At 38.8% G+C, this 16,722-nt stretch overlaps 1 protein-coding gene across 1 annotated transcript in view; it reads left to right on the top strand.

Annotated features, from left to right (window-relative positions):
- LOC128063939 (uncharacterized) overlaps nucleotides 1-16,722 on the top strand; it is a 357,926-nt gene that overhangs the window by 179,330 nt on the left and 161,874 nt on the right. The window lies entirely within an intron of this gene.

A 16,722-nucleotide genomic window follows, 5' to 3' on the forward strand; every position in this document is an offset into this window, starting at 1 on the left:
AATAAGTAATTTAAAAAATAAAGCTATAAAAAATAAAACAAGCAAAACTAATCTATGGAGATGGAAGTCAGAAGAGTGATCACCTCAGAAGAGGATGATAGTTATTGTCTGGGAAGGAGCCAAGGGAACGTTCTGAAGGAATGAAAAATATTCTATTTGTTGATCTGGGTGAGGGATACACACTTATGTGCATATGACGCATACTTAAGGTTTTTATTTTATTTTGTATAAATTATAACTCAATTTTTAAAAAGAGAAAGAGTGAAAAAAAGAAATTAAAAGACTTTTAGTCATTAAGGAAGTGGATAGGCAAGTTTTAGAGACATGAGTCAGGGATGGAGTGAAGGATGAAGTAAATGCTGGGTGAACAACCTGATACCTGTGGACTATTCAAGAGCCTACAAATATCTCAGATCTATGTGTATAGGCTTTAAAAACATGAGAACTACAATATAAAAATACCATTTATAGTCCAGTGTCTCTAAAATTCAATTTGATATGTTTAATACTCAACAGAATTCTATGGAGCTACATAAAAATAATTTTCATGTAGGCTCTATGTGTTTTTGTATTGCATTTATTTGATTTTAAGTGTGCTGAAGCCTTCGGGCATCCTTAAAGTTTATTTTTATCTTAAAGTAGCGATGACTTTCTTCCTTTCCTCTCTCCCCTCTGTGTTTTGTCTCCCTCATCCCACACTTTTGAATTGAAAATAATCTTTTATCCCCAGGGATCTTGGCCTCTGCCTTCTACATTTCAACTTGGTTCAACATACCCAGTTCCCATTCAACTCCTGGTAAAAGAACTTTCCAACTAGGCCCAGTGGTCACTAATAGGACATGGGGTTCTTTTTTATTAAAGGTCTTCTTGAACCCATTTCCTCTGGTCTACAAGCTCCCAAAGCATCCAATTTTCCCACAACAAGACTAACCACACTATAGGGCCTTTGGCAAACTTTGAGCCTATTACACTAAATCCAAAGAGAGAAGCCAATGTAATATGATTAAATAAAGCATGTGCCCATGCTTCTTACTTTACTAAAACTATATATATATAGTTTTAGTTTATACATATATATAAACCATCCTCATTCCTCTCCAGGTAGAGTAATGGACCCTGTGTTCATCAGTCCTTTGCTTTGTTTTTATGCAGTTTTACTGCATCTATATGTTTTGATAAAAAGTATATTATTATTTAGTTTTTTTTAACTTTCTAAAAAAGTTAAGTCATTATATTTCATCACTGGAATTTCCTTTTTTTCTAATATTATTGTATCACTAAGACTTTCTGTACTGTTGTGTGTCATTGCAGTTCATTCATTTTGACTGCTATATAATAAGTATTTCATTGTTGAGAGTAAAGCACTTTCTCTTGGGACTTCCCTGGTGATCCAATGGTTAAGAATCTGCCTGCCAATGCAGGGGACTCAGGTTCGATCTTTGGTTCCAGAAAGATCCCACATGCTGTAGGGCAATGAAACCTGTGTGCCACAACTACTGAGCCTGTGCTCTAGAGCCTACTAGCCACTACTACTGAAGCCCACTTGCGCTAGAGCCCATGCTCTATATATAACAAGAGAAGCCACTGAAATGAGAAGCCCGTGCACTGCGACGAAGAGTCGCCCCTGCTTGCTGCAACTAGAGAAAGCCGGAGACATGAGTTTGATCCTTGGGTCAGGAAGATTCCTTAGAGAAAGAAATGGCAACCTGTTCCAGCATTCTTGCCTGGGAAATGCCATGGACAGAGGAGCCTGGTGGGCTACAGTCTATGGGGGTCACAAAGAGTCGCACAGCACTGAGCACGTACACATGCATACTCTCAAATATCTTTTTGTTGTTGGTTTCATCAAAAAAGGATCCGAACAGAGTCAACACTGTATGTTTGATTATTAAGTCTCTCAAGTTTATTTTTTAATTTTAAAAGGAAGTTTATTTTTATTGAATTTAAATTTTTTGAATTTTGTGGTTCAAGTTTCTTTTCATCTAGATTGTTCCTCTCTTTGTTCTCATGCCATAGACTTACTGAAACTGAATAGATCAACTGTCCAACAGAATATGCAACATTTTGGATTTGCCTGATTGCTTCTTTTTGGCATTACTTAACTTTTCCTCTACATTTTCTGTAAATTAGAAGTTTAACTTTTTTGAAAAACTGCCAAACTCTTTTCCTCAGCAGCTGCACTATTTTACATTCCCACCAACAATTCACAAGGATTCCAATTTCTTCACATCCTTACCAAACCTTATTTTCCATTTTTATATAGTCATCCTAGTCCATTTTTAAAATAATAGTCATCCTAGTGGGTGTGAAGTGGTACCTCATTATGGTCTTGGATTTTTCATTTCTGTAATGACTAAAGAAGTTGAGTGTCTTTTCATGTTCTTGTTAGTTATCTGTGTATCTTCACTGGAGAAATGTCTATAAAATTCACTTCCCAATTTTTGAATTGTTATTAGTTGTTAGAAATTCTTCATATATTCTGGGTGTTAATAATTTGCTTTTAAATATTCCATTCTGTGGGTTGTCTTTTCATTCTCATGATAGTGTATTTTGATGCACAGTTTTTTATTTTGATTAAGTCCAATATATCTATTTTTTCTTCTACTCTCTGTGCTTTTGGGGCCATAGCCAATCCAATGTCAGCTTTTCCCCTACATTTTTCTTCCTAAGAGATTTATAGGTTTTTCATCTTTTTTGCTTGGTTAGACTAGTTAGGGTTTTATCAACATATTGATCTTTTCAAAGAATTAGCTTTTGTTCCCACTGATTATTCTCTATTGATTTCCTGTTTTTAATTTCAATGATTTCTAGTTCTTATTATTGCTTTCTTTCTGCCTGCTTTAGGTTTATATTGCTTCTCTTTCATTTGCTAAAGTGGGAGCTTAAATTACTGATTTTAGCTATTTCTTCTTTTCTAATATAGGACTTTAATGCTATACGTTCTCTCCAGGTATTCATTTCACTGCACTTGACAAATTTTGATAAACTGTATCCTCATTTGGTTGAAAATAATTATTTTATTTATAAATGTGTTGTTTAGGGTTTCCCTGGCCACCTGATATGAAGAACTGACTCATTGGAAAAGACCCTGATGGTGGGAAAGATTGAAGGCAGGAGGAGAAGGGGATGACAGAAGATGAGATGGTTGGACGGCATCACCAATTCGATGGACATAAGTTTGAGCAAGCTCTGGGAGTTGGTGAAGGACAGGGAGGCCTGGTGTACTGCAGTCCATAGGGTCACAAAGAGTTGGACACAACTGAACTGAACTGAGGGCTTCCCTGGTGGTCCAGTGGTTAAGAGTCTATCTTGCAATGTAGGGGACACCAGATTGATCCATGGTCCAGGAAGATCCCACATGCTGTGGGGCAACTAAATCCTGAAGCCCACACACCTTAGAGCCCAAACCTGTGCTTCCTAACGAGAGAGGCCACGGCAACAAGAAGCCCTTGCCCTAGAGAGTAGCCCTGCTCTCCAGAGATAGAGAAAACCCGTGAGCAGCGACAAAGATCTAATGCTATCAAAAATAAATAAATAAATATTAAATGTGTTGCTTAATCTCCAAATATTTTGTGACTTTTTTCAGCTTTCTATAATTGTTTTATAGTTTATTTGAATTGTGGTCTGAGGCCATACTCTACATGATTTCTAGTCTTTAAAATGTGTTAGGTGTGTTTTATGGGCAAAAAGTTGTCTATTTTGGTGAAAGTTTGAAATGAGTTGAGAAGAATGTGTACTCAGCTGTTTTTGGATGAAGTATTCTATAAGCAACAAGGAGCTGATCAAGGGACTTCCCTGGTGGCCCAGTGGTTGAGACTCTGAGCTCCCAGTTCAGGGGGCCCAGGTTTGATCCTGGTCAGGGAACTAGATCCTGCATGCTGCAACTAAAAAGACCCTGCATGCTGCAACAAAGATCTTGCACTTGGCAATGATCTCAGTTCAGTTCAGTCACTCATTTGTGTCTTTGCAACCCCACGGTCTGCAGCACGCCAGGCTTCCCTATCCATCACCAACTTCCGGAGCTTGCTCAAACTCATGTCCATTGAGTCGGTGATGCCATCCAACCATCTCATCCTCTGTCGTCCCCTTCTCCTCCGCAATTAAGACCCGATACAGCCAAATAAATAAACATTTTTAAAAATTGAGCTTATCAATCCTCTTATTCAGTTCAACGATATGTTCTTACTGATTTTCTGCCTGATAGATTTGTCAATTATTGAAAGTGGAATGTTGAAGTATCTTACAGTTCTATTAGTCATTTTTATTATGATAAAATTCACATTTTATCCATTTAAAAAGCGTACAACTCAGTGGCATTTAGTACATTCACAGAGGTATACAACTATCACCACTAATTCCAGAAAAGTTTCATCACCCCAAATGGAAACCCCATGTCCATTTAGCAGTCACTCCCCAATCCTTCCTCCTCAATGTCCCTGGAACCATTCATCTGCTTTCTGCCTCTATGGATGTGCCTATTCTGTATAATTCACATTGATGGAATAATCATACAATATGTGGTCTTTTGTTTCAGCTTCATTCATGTAGCATAATGTTTTTGAGATTCATCTATGCTGTAACATATATCAATGCTTCATTCCTTTTTATGGCCAAATAATATTCTATTGAATGGATATAGCATATTTTGTTCACCCATTTTTTTCTGTTAGTGAACATTTCATTGTTTCTACTTTTTGGTTATTATGAATATAGTTCAATCAGTTTTTGCCTCATGCATTTTGATCCTCTGTTCCTAGATCTATATACTTTAATGATTGTAATGATCCATAATGTTTTCCATCATCTGGTGGCTCAGTGATAAAGAATCCACCTGCCAAGCAGGATACGCAGGTTCAATCCCTGGGTCAGAAAGATCCGCTGGAGAAGGGAATGGCAACTCACTCCAGTATTCTTGCCTGGAAAATCCCACAGACAAAGGAACCTGGAGGGCTCCAGTCCCTGGGGTCACAAAAGAGTTGGACACAACTCAGTGACTAAACAGAAACAACAGCAGAACACTGTTTTCCGTAGTGGCTGTATCAATTTACATTCCTACCTATAGTGTACTAGAGTTCCCTTTTCTCCACATCTTCGCTGACACTTGTTATTTCTTGTCTTTTTGACAGTAGCCATTCTGATAGGTCTGAAGTAGTATCTAACCTGTGGTTCAGACTTGAATTTTCCTGCTGATCAGTAATGTTGCACATTTTTTCGTGTGTCTATTGGTCATCTGTATGTCTCCTTGGAAAAATGCCTATTCAGGTCCTCTGCCCATTTTTCAATAGGCGTTTGTTTTTGCTCCTGAGTTGTATAAGCGCTTATTATATTTTGAATATTATCCTCTTATCAGATGTATCATTTGTAACCTCCCATTCAATAGGTTGCCTTTTTGTTTTTTTATGGTTTCATTGCTGTGCAAACACTTTTAAGTTTGATTAGGTCCTGTTTGCTTATTTTTACTCATTTCCCTTACCTAAGGAGACAGATCTAAAAAGAAAAAAAAAGGTTACTAAGACCTGCAAGAGTGCACTATGTTTTTCTTCTAGGAGTATTACGATTTCAGGTTTTACAATATGTCTTTAATTAATTTTGAGTTTATTTATGTACAGGGTATGAAAAACTGTTCTAATTTCATTCATTCTTTTACATGTAGATGTCCAGTTTTCCCAGCATCACTTATTGAAAAGGCTATCTTTTCTCCACTGTATATTCTTGCTTCCTTTGTCATAGATTAATTGATCAGATGTGTGTGGGTTTACTTCTGGACTATTTTGTTCCACTGGTCTGTGTGGTCTGTTTTCGTGCCAGTACTAACCATACTATTTTGATTACTGTAGCTTTGTAGAATGCTAGGGTTCCCCTCTCAATACTTTAGATGTTTCACTCCATTATCTTTGTGCTTACATGATCTCTGGAGAGAAACCCAATGTAATTTTTATCCTTGTTCCTCCATAGTTAAGATTTCCTCACCCCCAACCCTGGCTTTTTTCAAGATTTTTCTTTGTTTTAATTTTCTCCAGTTTCAATATGATATACAGTTGCTGCTTGAATAACATGGATTTGAACTGCTAGGGTGCACTTATACACAGATTATATTAAATAAATATAGTATCTATATTTTCATTTTTCATTAATTTTGGAAAATTCTCAGCCATTATTTCATTTTACAAATCTTTAAGTGTGGGGAAAGGTTTTTATTCGAATAGAGATCACAATATGTGTAACCAAAAGAAGTAGGGTTTGAGTACTGATTCTATCCAGACTGTTGCAGCCTCCTGCCCTTGGGTGAGTAATTTATTAATTCCCTTGTTTTTGAGGCAGAGATAGCAGTATGTGGATTTTTGACTGCTCTAGGGGTCAGCACCTCTAAAACTTGCATTTTTCAATGGTCACCTATACATAGGTGTAGAATTTTTGGTATTTCACTTGCTTGTTATTTCCTGAGCTTCCTGGATCTGTGATTTGGTGTTATTAATTTTGGAAAACTCTCAGCCATCATTATTTAGAATATGTCTCCTTTATCTCTTCTCTTTCTGGCATCCCAATTATATATATGTAACATCTTTTGTTATTTTCTCACAGTTCTTGGATATTCTGCTGTGGCTCTGTTTTTTAATCATTTATTTTATTCTCTTTACACTTGCTTGGCAAATTTCTACTGACACAGCTCCAGGCTCATTGATTGCCTTAGACTATATTCAGTCCATTGATGAACCTATCAAAAATGTTGACTTCTAGCATTTTCTTTTATTCTTTTGTTAGAGTTTTCATCTCTTTGCTTGCCCTACCTGTCTTGCATATTGTCTACATTTTCCATTAGAGTCCTTTAGCATATTAATCAGTTATTTTGGATTTGCTATCTGATAACCCCAAAATATAGCTCATATCTGAGCCTGGTTCTAATGCTTGCTTCCTCTCATCAGACAACTTTTTCTTGCCTTTAGCATAGATTGTAATTGTTTGTTGAGAGCTGTATATGATGTATTGGGTAATATGTGTGTCTGTGCTCAGTTGCTCGGTCACATACTCTTTGTGACCCCACTCTTTTCTCTACGGGATTTTCCTGACAAGAAAACTGGAGCGGGTTGCCATTTTCTTCTAGAGTGGATCTTCCCAACCCAGGCATCAAACCCAAGTCTCCTGCGTCTCCTGCATTCCCCAAGTCACTGTGGAAGCACACTGGGTAACATAAACTGAAGTAACTAGACCTTAGTGTGAGATGTTATGTAAATCTTGCCAAGCAGCTGGACCACGTTTAATATTTGTTACAGCTATAGGTGCCAGAGGTTTCAGTTTTCTCTAGTGTCATTCAGTTCAGTTCAATTGCTCAGTCGAGTCTGACTCTTTGCAACCCCATGGACCACAGCATGCCCAGCTTCTCTGTCCATTACCAACTCCCAGAGCTTGCTCAAACTCATGTCCATCGATTCGGTGATGCCATCCAACCATCTCATCCTCTGTTGTCCCCTAGTGTCATTGTTTTTATTTGATCATTTATTATCTCTGGCTGTGCTGGGTCTTCCTGGAAGCACACAGACTTTCTCTAGTTGTGGAGAGCATGGGCTACTCTCTAGTTGTAGTGTTCCAGCATATTATGCTGGCTTCTCTTGCCGCCAAGCACAGGCTGTAGTCGCATGGGCTCAAAAGTTGCCCTGTGCAAGCTTAGTTGCCTCCTGGCATGAGGGATCTTAGTTTGTGGACCAGGGCTCAAACCCGTATTGGAGGGAAGTCCCTCTACTGTTAATGTTCTCCTCCCACATTGTCTTTGGGTTTCCTTATATCTCCTCCTTAAATCAAGTCTGTATGTTGTGGCTCTTTCCATTGCAATCCACTGTTATTGTACAGGAGCCCTATCAAGGTGGTGCTAAGGTATGGGGGATGGGGAGCATTCTATAATCTTATATTTAAAATCTCATTTTTTAATGCATCTGAATAGTTTGGAAGTATTTCTCTGCCTTTTTTCCCCTTCTCCCTTTCAGTGAGACAGGGAGATTAGAGGGGGCTGGCACTGGCTAGTTGCCCTTCCCTCAAGGAGATGAGATTCTTATAATCTAATTCGACTAGGAGAGCAGGCCTTTGTAACGGAGAACACTGTGTGTATTTCTAAAAGCTTGCCCATTTCTAGCCTACAAACGAGGGGCAGGGGTGTTTCTTAGATCTTCACCTTGAGAACCTGGTGGGGTTCTTGGAGGTAAAATCCATGAAAGTGCAGGGATTCTCTTAGGCTGGGCCCCCAGAACTTCTCAAATTCCAGTTAATCCACACTCCCCTTCAGCAATGCATCAAAATTATCATATAAGTATTGGAGAAAGAAATGGCAACCCACTGCAGTGTTTTTGCCTGGAGAATCCCAGGGACGGCAGAGCCTGGTGGGCTGCCGTCTATGGGGTCGCACAGAGTCGGACACGACTGAAGCGACTTAGCAGCAGCAGCAGCAGCAGCAACAACAGTTTATGAGGGCTTCCTTGGTAGCTTAGCTGGTTAAGAATCTGCCTGCAACGTGGGAGACCTGGGTTCAATCCCTGGGTTGGGAAGATCCCCTGGAGGACAACATGGCAACCCACTCCAGTATTCTTGCCTGGAGAAGCCCCATGGACAGAAGAGCCTGGTGGGCTACAGTCCATGGGGTCACAGAGTCGGACATGACTGAGCGACTAAGCACAGCACAGCACAACAGTTTATGACTCATGTGGCTTTAGCTCCAGGTAAGCTGATTTTGGCTGTTATCTAGATTTTCCATCTCTTCACAATTCAGGGTGGTGGTTTTCCCTGCCACCTCAATTCTTTGATAGGTTTAAGAAAAGTCGTTGATTTTCACAAAGTCAGTCAGTCTATGAGCTATTAAGCCATAAAAAAGCATGGAGGAAATTTACATGCATATTTTTACATGAAAGAAGCCAATCTGAAAAGGCTACATACTATGTAATTCCAACTATATGGAAAAGGCAAAACTACGGAAACAGAAAGATCAATGGTTCCCAAGGGTTGGAGTGAAAAAGGGAATAACAGGCATAGCAGAGAGGATTTTTAAGGGCAGTATCTGTATACTCTATGATACTATTATATAATTGTGGATACATGTGGACATTTGTCCAAACTCATGAATGTACAGGGTTTCCCTGGTAAATCAGATGGTAAAGAATTCACCTGCAATGTAGGAGACCCAGGTTCAATCCCAGGGTTGCAAAGATCCCCTGGAGAAGGGAATGGCTACCCACTCCAGTATTCTTGCCTGGAAAATCCCACGGGCAGAGAAGCCTGGCAGGCTATCATCACAAAGTGTCAGACACAACTGAGTGACTAACATTTTCACTTTTCATGAACATACAAACCAAGAGTGAATTCTGAGGCTGAACTTTGAACTTTGGTTGGTTATGATGTGTCAATGTAGTCCCATCCATTGTAACAAATGTACTGCTCTGGTGAGGGATGTTGGTAATGGGGTGGCCAGGAGGTGCAGGGGGCAAATGGGAAACCACTGTACCTTCTCCTCAATTTTTCTGTTAAAACTTCTCTTTAAAAGATTTTAGAGGGACTTTCCTGGTGGTCCAGTGGCTAAGACTCTGCACTCCCAATGCAAGGCATCTGGGTTTGATTCCTAGTCCCATATGCTACAACTAACACCCGGGGCAGCCAAATAAATAAAACTTTAAAAAATAATAGTTAACAATTGCAGGTTCCTAGAGTTGAGGGAGAGAAAGTCATTCATTTTCAGTTTGTTCCTGTTTTTTTCTCCTTAAGGATGGGAGTGATGACTTCCAAGGTCCTTAAATGTCAAAGCTGAAACCAAAAGTCCTGTATTTTAAAACTGGTGTTAACATTTTAATTTCCACAGGACTCATACATTTCACGTCCTTACCAGCAATGTTCAGTATTCACTTACTTGCATCATTACCAGTGCTGGATGTCATACATCTTTGTCATTTCCCAGCTGGCTCTGCAGCTATTTCTGTTCTTATTTCTAAGTGCTAGCCAGCAGTGTGTGAAAGAAGGTAATGTGTAATGCTAGATCCCTGTCCTTAAAGTAAACTGATGTGCCTCTTTGCCCCCTATTCTCCTTGACTCCTGGGGATGTGAATGTGAGTGTGCCATATTGGGCTGCGTGACTAAGACCTCCCTAGGAGTTATGGAAAACAAGAAAGAGAATCTGTACCAGTTCTGTACTACCTAACTGCAGGTTAATTATTAAATGTGCAGATAAAAAGATCAACTTTTAAGGCACTGTTTTTTGCAGTCTCTTACATTCTACTGAATCTGTATTTCAAAACACTAGCTCTGTCTTTGCAAAGAGGAAGACCTGGGTTTGATCTCTGGGTTGGGAAGATCCCCTGGAGGAGGGTATGGCAATCTACTCCAGTATTCTTGCCTGGAGAATCCCCATGGACAAAGGAGCTTGGCAGGCTACAATCCACGTGGTTGCAAAGAGTCCCTCTATCTGTAACAATAAATGGACTTGAAAAACTTTAAATCAAAGTCACATCAACCCTGTGAATTATATGCTGGTGTTTTCCAGTAATTTCATTGTTGTTTTTAATATCATAAGTCAATTCTGCTATTCTGTTCCACTGTATTTGTTTCCATTTACTCCCATTTTAACATTTTCTTTGCCCACTATTCTTGTTTCTGAAATCCTCCATCTAGGACTACTTAGATTACTAAATAGCATGCCAATACCCCTCCTCAGTCCTCCTCCCTTCAGATCCCTTTAGTCTTTTAACAATGAGTTTTTGAAGAGACCAGGCCAGATGTCAAACAGCGGTTCTTAAAGAGTGGTCAGAGAATCCTCAGGGGTCTCTTAGGTCAAAATTATTTTCATAGTAATTTCAAGAACTTTTTTCCTTTTTCACTTTCATTCTCTCCTGAGAGTAGTTTCCTGGTCTGGGTAACATGCAACATTGCTACAGAATGAATGCAGAGATGAGAATCCAACTGTCATTCATTAAACTATTAAAGGTATTTGAAAATTTATATAATAATTGTCATTGTTTTTCAAATATACTTTTCATAAAATGTTATTATGCTAACATGTGATGAGTTTATTTATAAATGAATTTAAAATTTTTATTTCAGTTTGAGACTTGCTGTTGTCCCCATCTTAGGTCAGGTTCCCTGGGAGACAGAATCTGAAATGAAGCAGAACTGGGTGGAAGGAAGTTGAACTGTGACAGGGTTGCAAACTCTCAGGGAGTGCTAGGACTCGGATGGCTCTTTGTTGTTGCTCTAAATTCCCCTTGGGGAGGCAGTGTAGCCATGCATGATGCAGCTCTCTTCATCCAAGGACAATTCTTACAGAGGAACTCAGTGGTGAGTTGTCAGCAAAGATTTTCAGCAGTTTTAGCACAGATAGAGGGGAGTATAAGGCAGAGCTTACATTATAGAATTTCCTTAGTGATCTGGCTGAAATGACAGATGACAGGACTACACCTGGAGATGATGCCCTTAACTTCTTTCCTGTCCCACTTCCTTCATGCCTTTACCACTCTTTCTAGGAGCACTTCCTTAATAAATCACTTGTGTTCAGTTCAGCTCAGTCACTCAGTCGTGTCCGACTCTTTGCGACCCCATGAATTGCAGCACGCTAGGCCTCCCTGTCCATCACCATCTCCCGGAGTTCACTCAGACTCACGTTCATCGAGACCGTGATGCCATCCAGCCATCTCATCCTCTGTCATCCCCTTCTCCTCCTGCCCCCAATCCCTCCCAGCATCAGAGTCTTTTCCAATGAGTCAACTCTTCACATGAGGTGGCCAAAGTACTGGAGTTTCAGCTTTAGCATCATTCCTTCCAAAGAAATCCCAGGGTTGATCTCCTTCAGAATGGACTGGTTGGATCTCCTTGCAGTCCAAGGGACTCTCAAGAGTCTTCTCCAACACCACAGTTCAAAAGCATCAATTCTTCGGTGCTCAGCCTTCTTCACAGTCCAACTCTCACATCCATACATGACCACAGGAAAAACCATAGCCTTGACTAGATGGACCTTAGTCGGCAAAGTAATGTCTCTGCTTTTGAATATGCTATCTAGGTTGGTCATAACTTTCCTTCCAAGGAGTAAGCGTCTTTTAATTTCATGGCTGCAGTCACCATCTGCAGTGATTTTGGAGCCTCCCAAAATAAAGTCTGACACGGTTTCCACTGTTTCCCCATCTATTTCCCATGAAGTGATGGGACCGGATGCCATGATCTTAGTTTTCTGAATGTTGAGCTTTAGGCCAACTTTTTCACTCTCCTTTCACTTTCATCAGGAGGCTTTTTAGTTCCTCTTCACTTTCTGCCATAAGGGTGGTGTCATCTGCATATCTGAGGTTATTGATATTTCTCCTGGCAATCTTGATTCCAGCTTGTGTTTCTTCCAGTCCAGCATTTCTCATGATGTACTCTGCATAGAAGTTAAATAAGCAGAGTGACAATATACAGCCTTGATGTACTCCTTTTCCTATTTGGAACCAGTCTGTTGTTCCATGTCCAGTTATAACTGTTGCTTCCTGGCCTGCATACAGATTTCTCAAGAGGCAGGTCAGGTGGTCTGCTATTCCCATCTCTTTCAGAATTTTCCACAGCTTATTGTTATCCACACAGTCAAAGGCTTTGGCATAGTCAATAAAGCAGAAATAGATGTTTTTCTGGAACTCTCTTGCTTTTTCCATGATCCAGCGGATGTTGGCAATTTGATCTCTGGTTCCTCTGCCTTTTCTAAAACCAGCTTGAACATCAGGGATTTCACGGTTCACATATTGCTGAAGCCTGGCTTGGAGAATTTTGAGCATTACTTTATTAGCATGTGAGATGAGTGCAATTGTGGGGTAGTTTGAGCATTCGTTTGCATTGCCTTTCTTTGGAATTGGAATGAAAACTGACCTTTTCCAGTCCTGTGGCCACTGCTGAGTTTTCCAAATTTGCTGGCATATTGAGTGCAGCACTTTCACGGCATCATCTTTCAGGATCTGAAACAGCTCAACTGGAATTCCATCACCTCCACTAGCTTTGTTCATAGTGATGCTTTCTAAGGCCCACTTGACTTCACTTTCCAAGATGTCTGGCTCTAGATTAGTGATCACGTCATCATGAGTATCTGGGTCGTGAAGATCTTTTTTGTACAGTTCTTCCATGTATTCTTGCCACCTCTTCTTAATATCTTCTGCTTCTGTTAGGTCCATACCATTTTTGTCCTTTATCAAGCCCATCCTTGCATGAAATATTCCCTTGGTATCTCTAATTTTCTTGAAGAGATCTCTAGTCTTTCCCATTCTGTTGTTTTCCTCGATTTCTTTGCATTGATTGCTGAAGAAGGCTTTCTTATCTCTTCTTGCTATTCTTTGGAACTCTGCCTTCAGATGCTTATATCTTTCCTTTTCTCTTTTGCTTTTCGCCTCTCTTCTTCTCACAGCTATTTGTAAGGCCTCCCCAGACAGCCATTTTGCTTTTTTGCATTTCTTTTCCATGGGGATGGTCTTGATCCCTGTCTCCTGTACAATGTCACGAACCTCATTCCATAGTTCATCAGGCACTCTACCTATCAGATCTAGGCCCTTAAATCTATTTCTCACTTCCACTGTATAATCATAAGGGATTTGATTTAGGTCATACCTGAATGGTCTAGCGGTTTTCCCTGTTTTCTTCAATTTAAGTCTGAATTTGGTAATAAGGAGTTCATGATCTGAGCCACAGTCAGCTCCTGGTCTTGTTTTTGTTGACTGTATGGAGCTTCTCCATCTTTGGCTGCCAAGAATATAATCAATCTGATTTCGGTGTTGACCATCTGGTGATGTCCATGTGTAGAGTCTTCTCTTGTGTTGTTGGAAGAGGGTGCAGTGCATCTTCTTGGCAAAACTCTATTAGTCTTTGCCCTGCTTCATTCCGCATTCCAAGGCCAAATTTGCCTGTTACTCAAGGTGTTTCTTGACTTCCTACTTTTGCATTCCAGCCCCCTATAATGAAAAGGACATCTTTTTTGGGTGTTAGTTCTAAAAGGTCTTGTAGGTCTTCATAAAAGCGTTCAACTTCAGTTTCTTCAGCATTACTAGTTGGGGCATAGACTTGGATAACTGTGATATTGAATGGTTTGCCTTGGAGACGAACAGAGATCATTCTGTCGTTTTTGAGATTGCATCCAAGTACTGCATTTTGGACTCTTTTGTTGACCATGATGGCTACTCCATTTCTTCTGAGGGATTCCTGCCCTCAGTAGTAGATATAATGGTCATCTGAGTTAAATTCACCCATTCCAGTCCATTTTAGTTCGCTGATTCCTAGAATGTCGACTTTCACCCTTGCCACCTCGTTTGACCACTTCCAATTTGCCTTGATTCATGGACCTGACATTCCAGGTTCCTATGCAATATTGCTCTTTACAGCATCAGACCTTGCTTCCATCACCAGTCACATCCACAGCTGGGTATTGTTTTTGCTTTGGCTCTATCCCTTCATTCTTTCTGGAGTTATTTCTCCACTGATCTCCAGTAGCATATTGGGCACCTACTGACCTGGGGAGTTCCTTTTTTGGTATTCTATCATTTTGCCTTTTCATACTGTTCACTTGTGTAGGAATTCTCATCTCAAGATCTGCCTCTGGCAAATTACAGGTAAAAGAATGTCCACAATATGACTCAATTCCATCCTCCTATCTTTATTCCCAAACGTTTCTCCTTAGTCTGCTGCATTTTTAGTAACTGGTGACCATCCAGCTGGTGATCTCCACAAAAGCGTAGTTTTCCTTTATCTCTCTTTTCCTTATCTTTCATATCAGCAAACTTCAAATTAAGTCTGAAATCTAGAATCGAAATTATTAGGCAGTAACAGTTCATGTGTATCCAAGTGGAGAGGGATTTATTGTGATTTGATTGATTTTTTTAATATGTTACCTCAGTCACTTAGACCTTATTTCTACTCTTCAGGATAGGAAAAAAATTAATTAACAGAGACAAGATCATCTTCTTGTTGACATACAGTAAAACACCCTTCCTAGACTTGAGATTCAGGTTTACTCTCAGGCACTATACCTCACCCAATCAGCACAGCCACTCTTACTGGGACAGGCTAAAAAGGCACCTAAGGTGGTTGTTATGAGTGTAAGGGAAATTTTAAAAATTTCTGTTGACTCCAAAGCTATGTAAAGAATGGGACAGAAAAAAAGTGATATGAGCCAAATAAAGAAGCATGAAGAAGAGAATCAGAGTGAAAAATGAGTTTAGATCCCCCCCAAAATTTTGCAACTAAAAATATTTACACAGATTTTGTTGTGTGTGTAAAACATGAACTTTGAAAAGTACTTTTTAAAAAGTCTACAAAAAAGTGTGCTTGCAAAATTGGACTTACCATAAAAAACATGAAAGAAGAGATTATGAAGTGACAACACATTTAGATATTTACGTTTTGTGAAAGTGCTGATTTCATAAATATCAGTGCCTGTTATTTATAATTCTAAGTCACTGTCAGTCTTCAAAAATGACTAAGTAAAACTGAGCTTAGTCATGCTTGTACTTCATAGTCTAAGAATGATTTAATTTTGTAAAAATAGCTTCCAATAAATGCAACTGACATTCAAACATTCAAAGCTAAAGATTTCTTTTGAACAACATTCCCAATCATAATCACCTTTTTAAAAAGACAGTAATGGTATTCTGTGCATCAAGTAATACTGCAGAGATGGTACAATAAAAAAAACACCTGAAGGGCTGATTCACTTATTGTTTAACAGAGAATGAGATCCTTTCAGAGGAACTGTTATTACTGCTCAGGGTCTTAGACCACATACTGCTTTCAACCAAAACTAGATAGGTACATAAATCAAAGGTTGTAGAAGAAATAAAATGATCTGTAGGTTAAGAGTGAAGCAATTTTACATAATTGCTTAAGGCTATCTCAAGAAAATAAAAGGTTTTCTTGTTTCAAAATATTATAATAATTAATGATTATAATAATGTTTATGCTGGTTGTATGGAAATGTACAGAGTAAGAAGACTAATATTGTAGAGTTAGTTTCTCAAGATTTTTTTCTCTCCATAATGACTCTAATCATATTACTAACTCATTAGTTATGAATTCAACAAATTGTCAAATAAAACAAGACACACTGAGAGAGTAGGGATCATTAGATCATGATACCCTAAAATTCTAAATAAAAATCACATTTGTCACATTGCCCTCTGATTTTCAAATTTTTAGCAAATAATTACATGCTTTTTGAATCTAAGATATAATTGGTTGAAAATTAAGTCCTAAATAATGTGAAAAAAAAGCATAAGACTGATGAGACATGCTAATTTCATATTAAATAGTAAACAGGATTATCACTTTTAATTACTAATTTTCTGGAAATATTTTTGACAAAACAGTTTAGCATCTGATAGAGCACATGAATCTATTATAACACTTTCCTCTATGCATTGTCATCCCCTAACCCATAAATTCTGTGAAGTACAAAAACAATATTAAGACATCCATTATCACCATCATGTATCATTAACTTTTAAGATTCATTTTATATGCTATTCATCTCTTTTTAAGGCATAAAAATTACAAGTAAAGCTAAAAGCCCCCTTCGATCAACACCCTGAATCCTAATCTCCTGCCAGAGACAACACTATCAATAATTTAATGTGTTTTTTAATCCATTTAAAATAGTTTTACATACATATTTCAGTAATAAAAACATAGTTCTATTCTTTGTGAATTTCACTCCAATTTACATGAATGTTATTTTACAGTATGCTTCATCTAGATCTT

Source organism: Budorcas taxicolor, chromosome 18, assembly GCF_023091745.1.
Source record: "Budorcas taxicolor isolate Tak-1 chromosome 18, Takin1.1, whole genome shotgun sequence".
NCBI lineage: Eukaryota > Metazoa > Chordata > Mammalia > Artiodactyla > Bovidae > Budorcas > Budorcas taxicolor.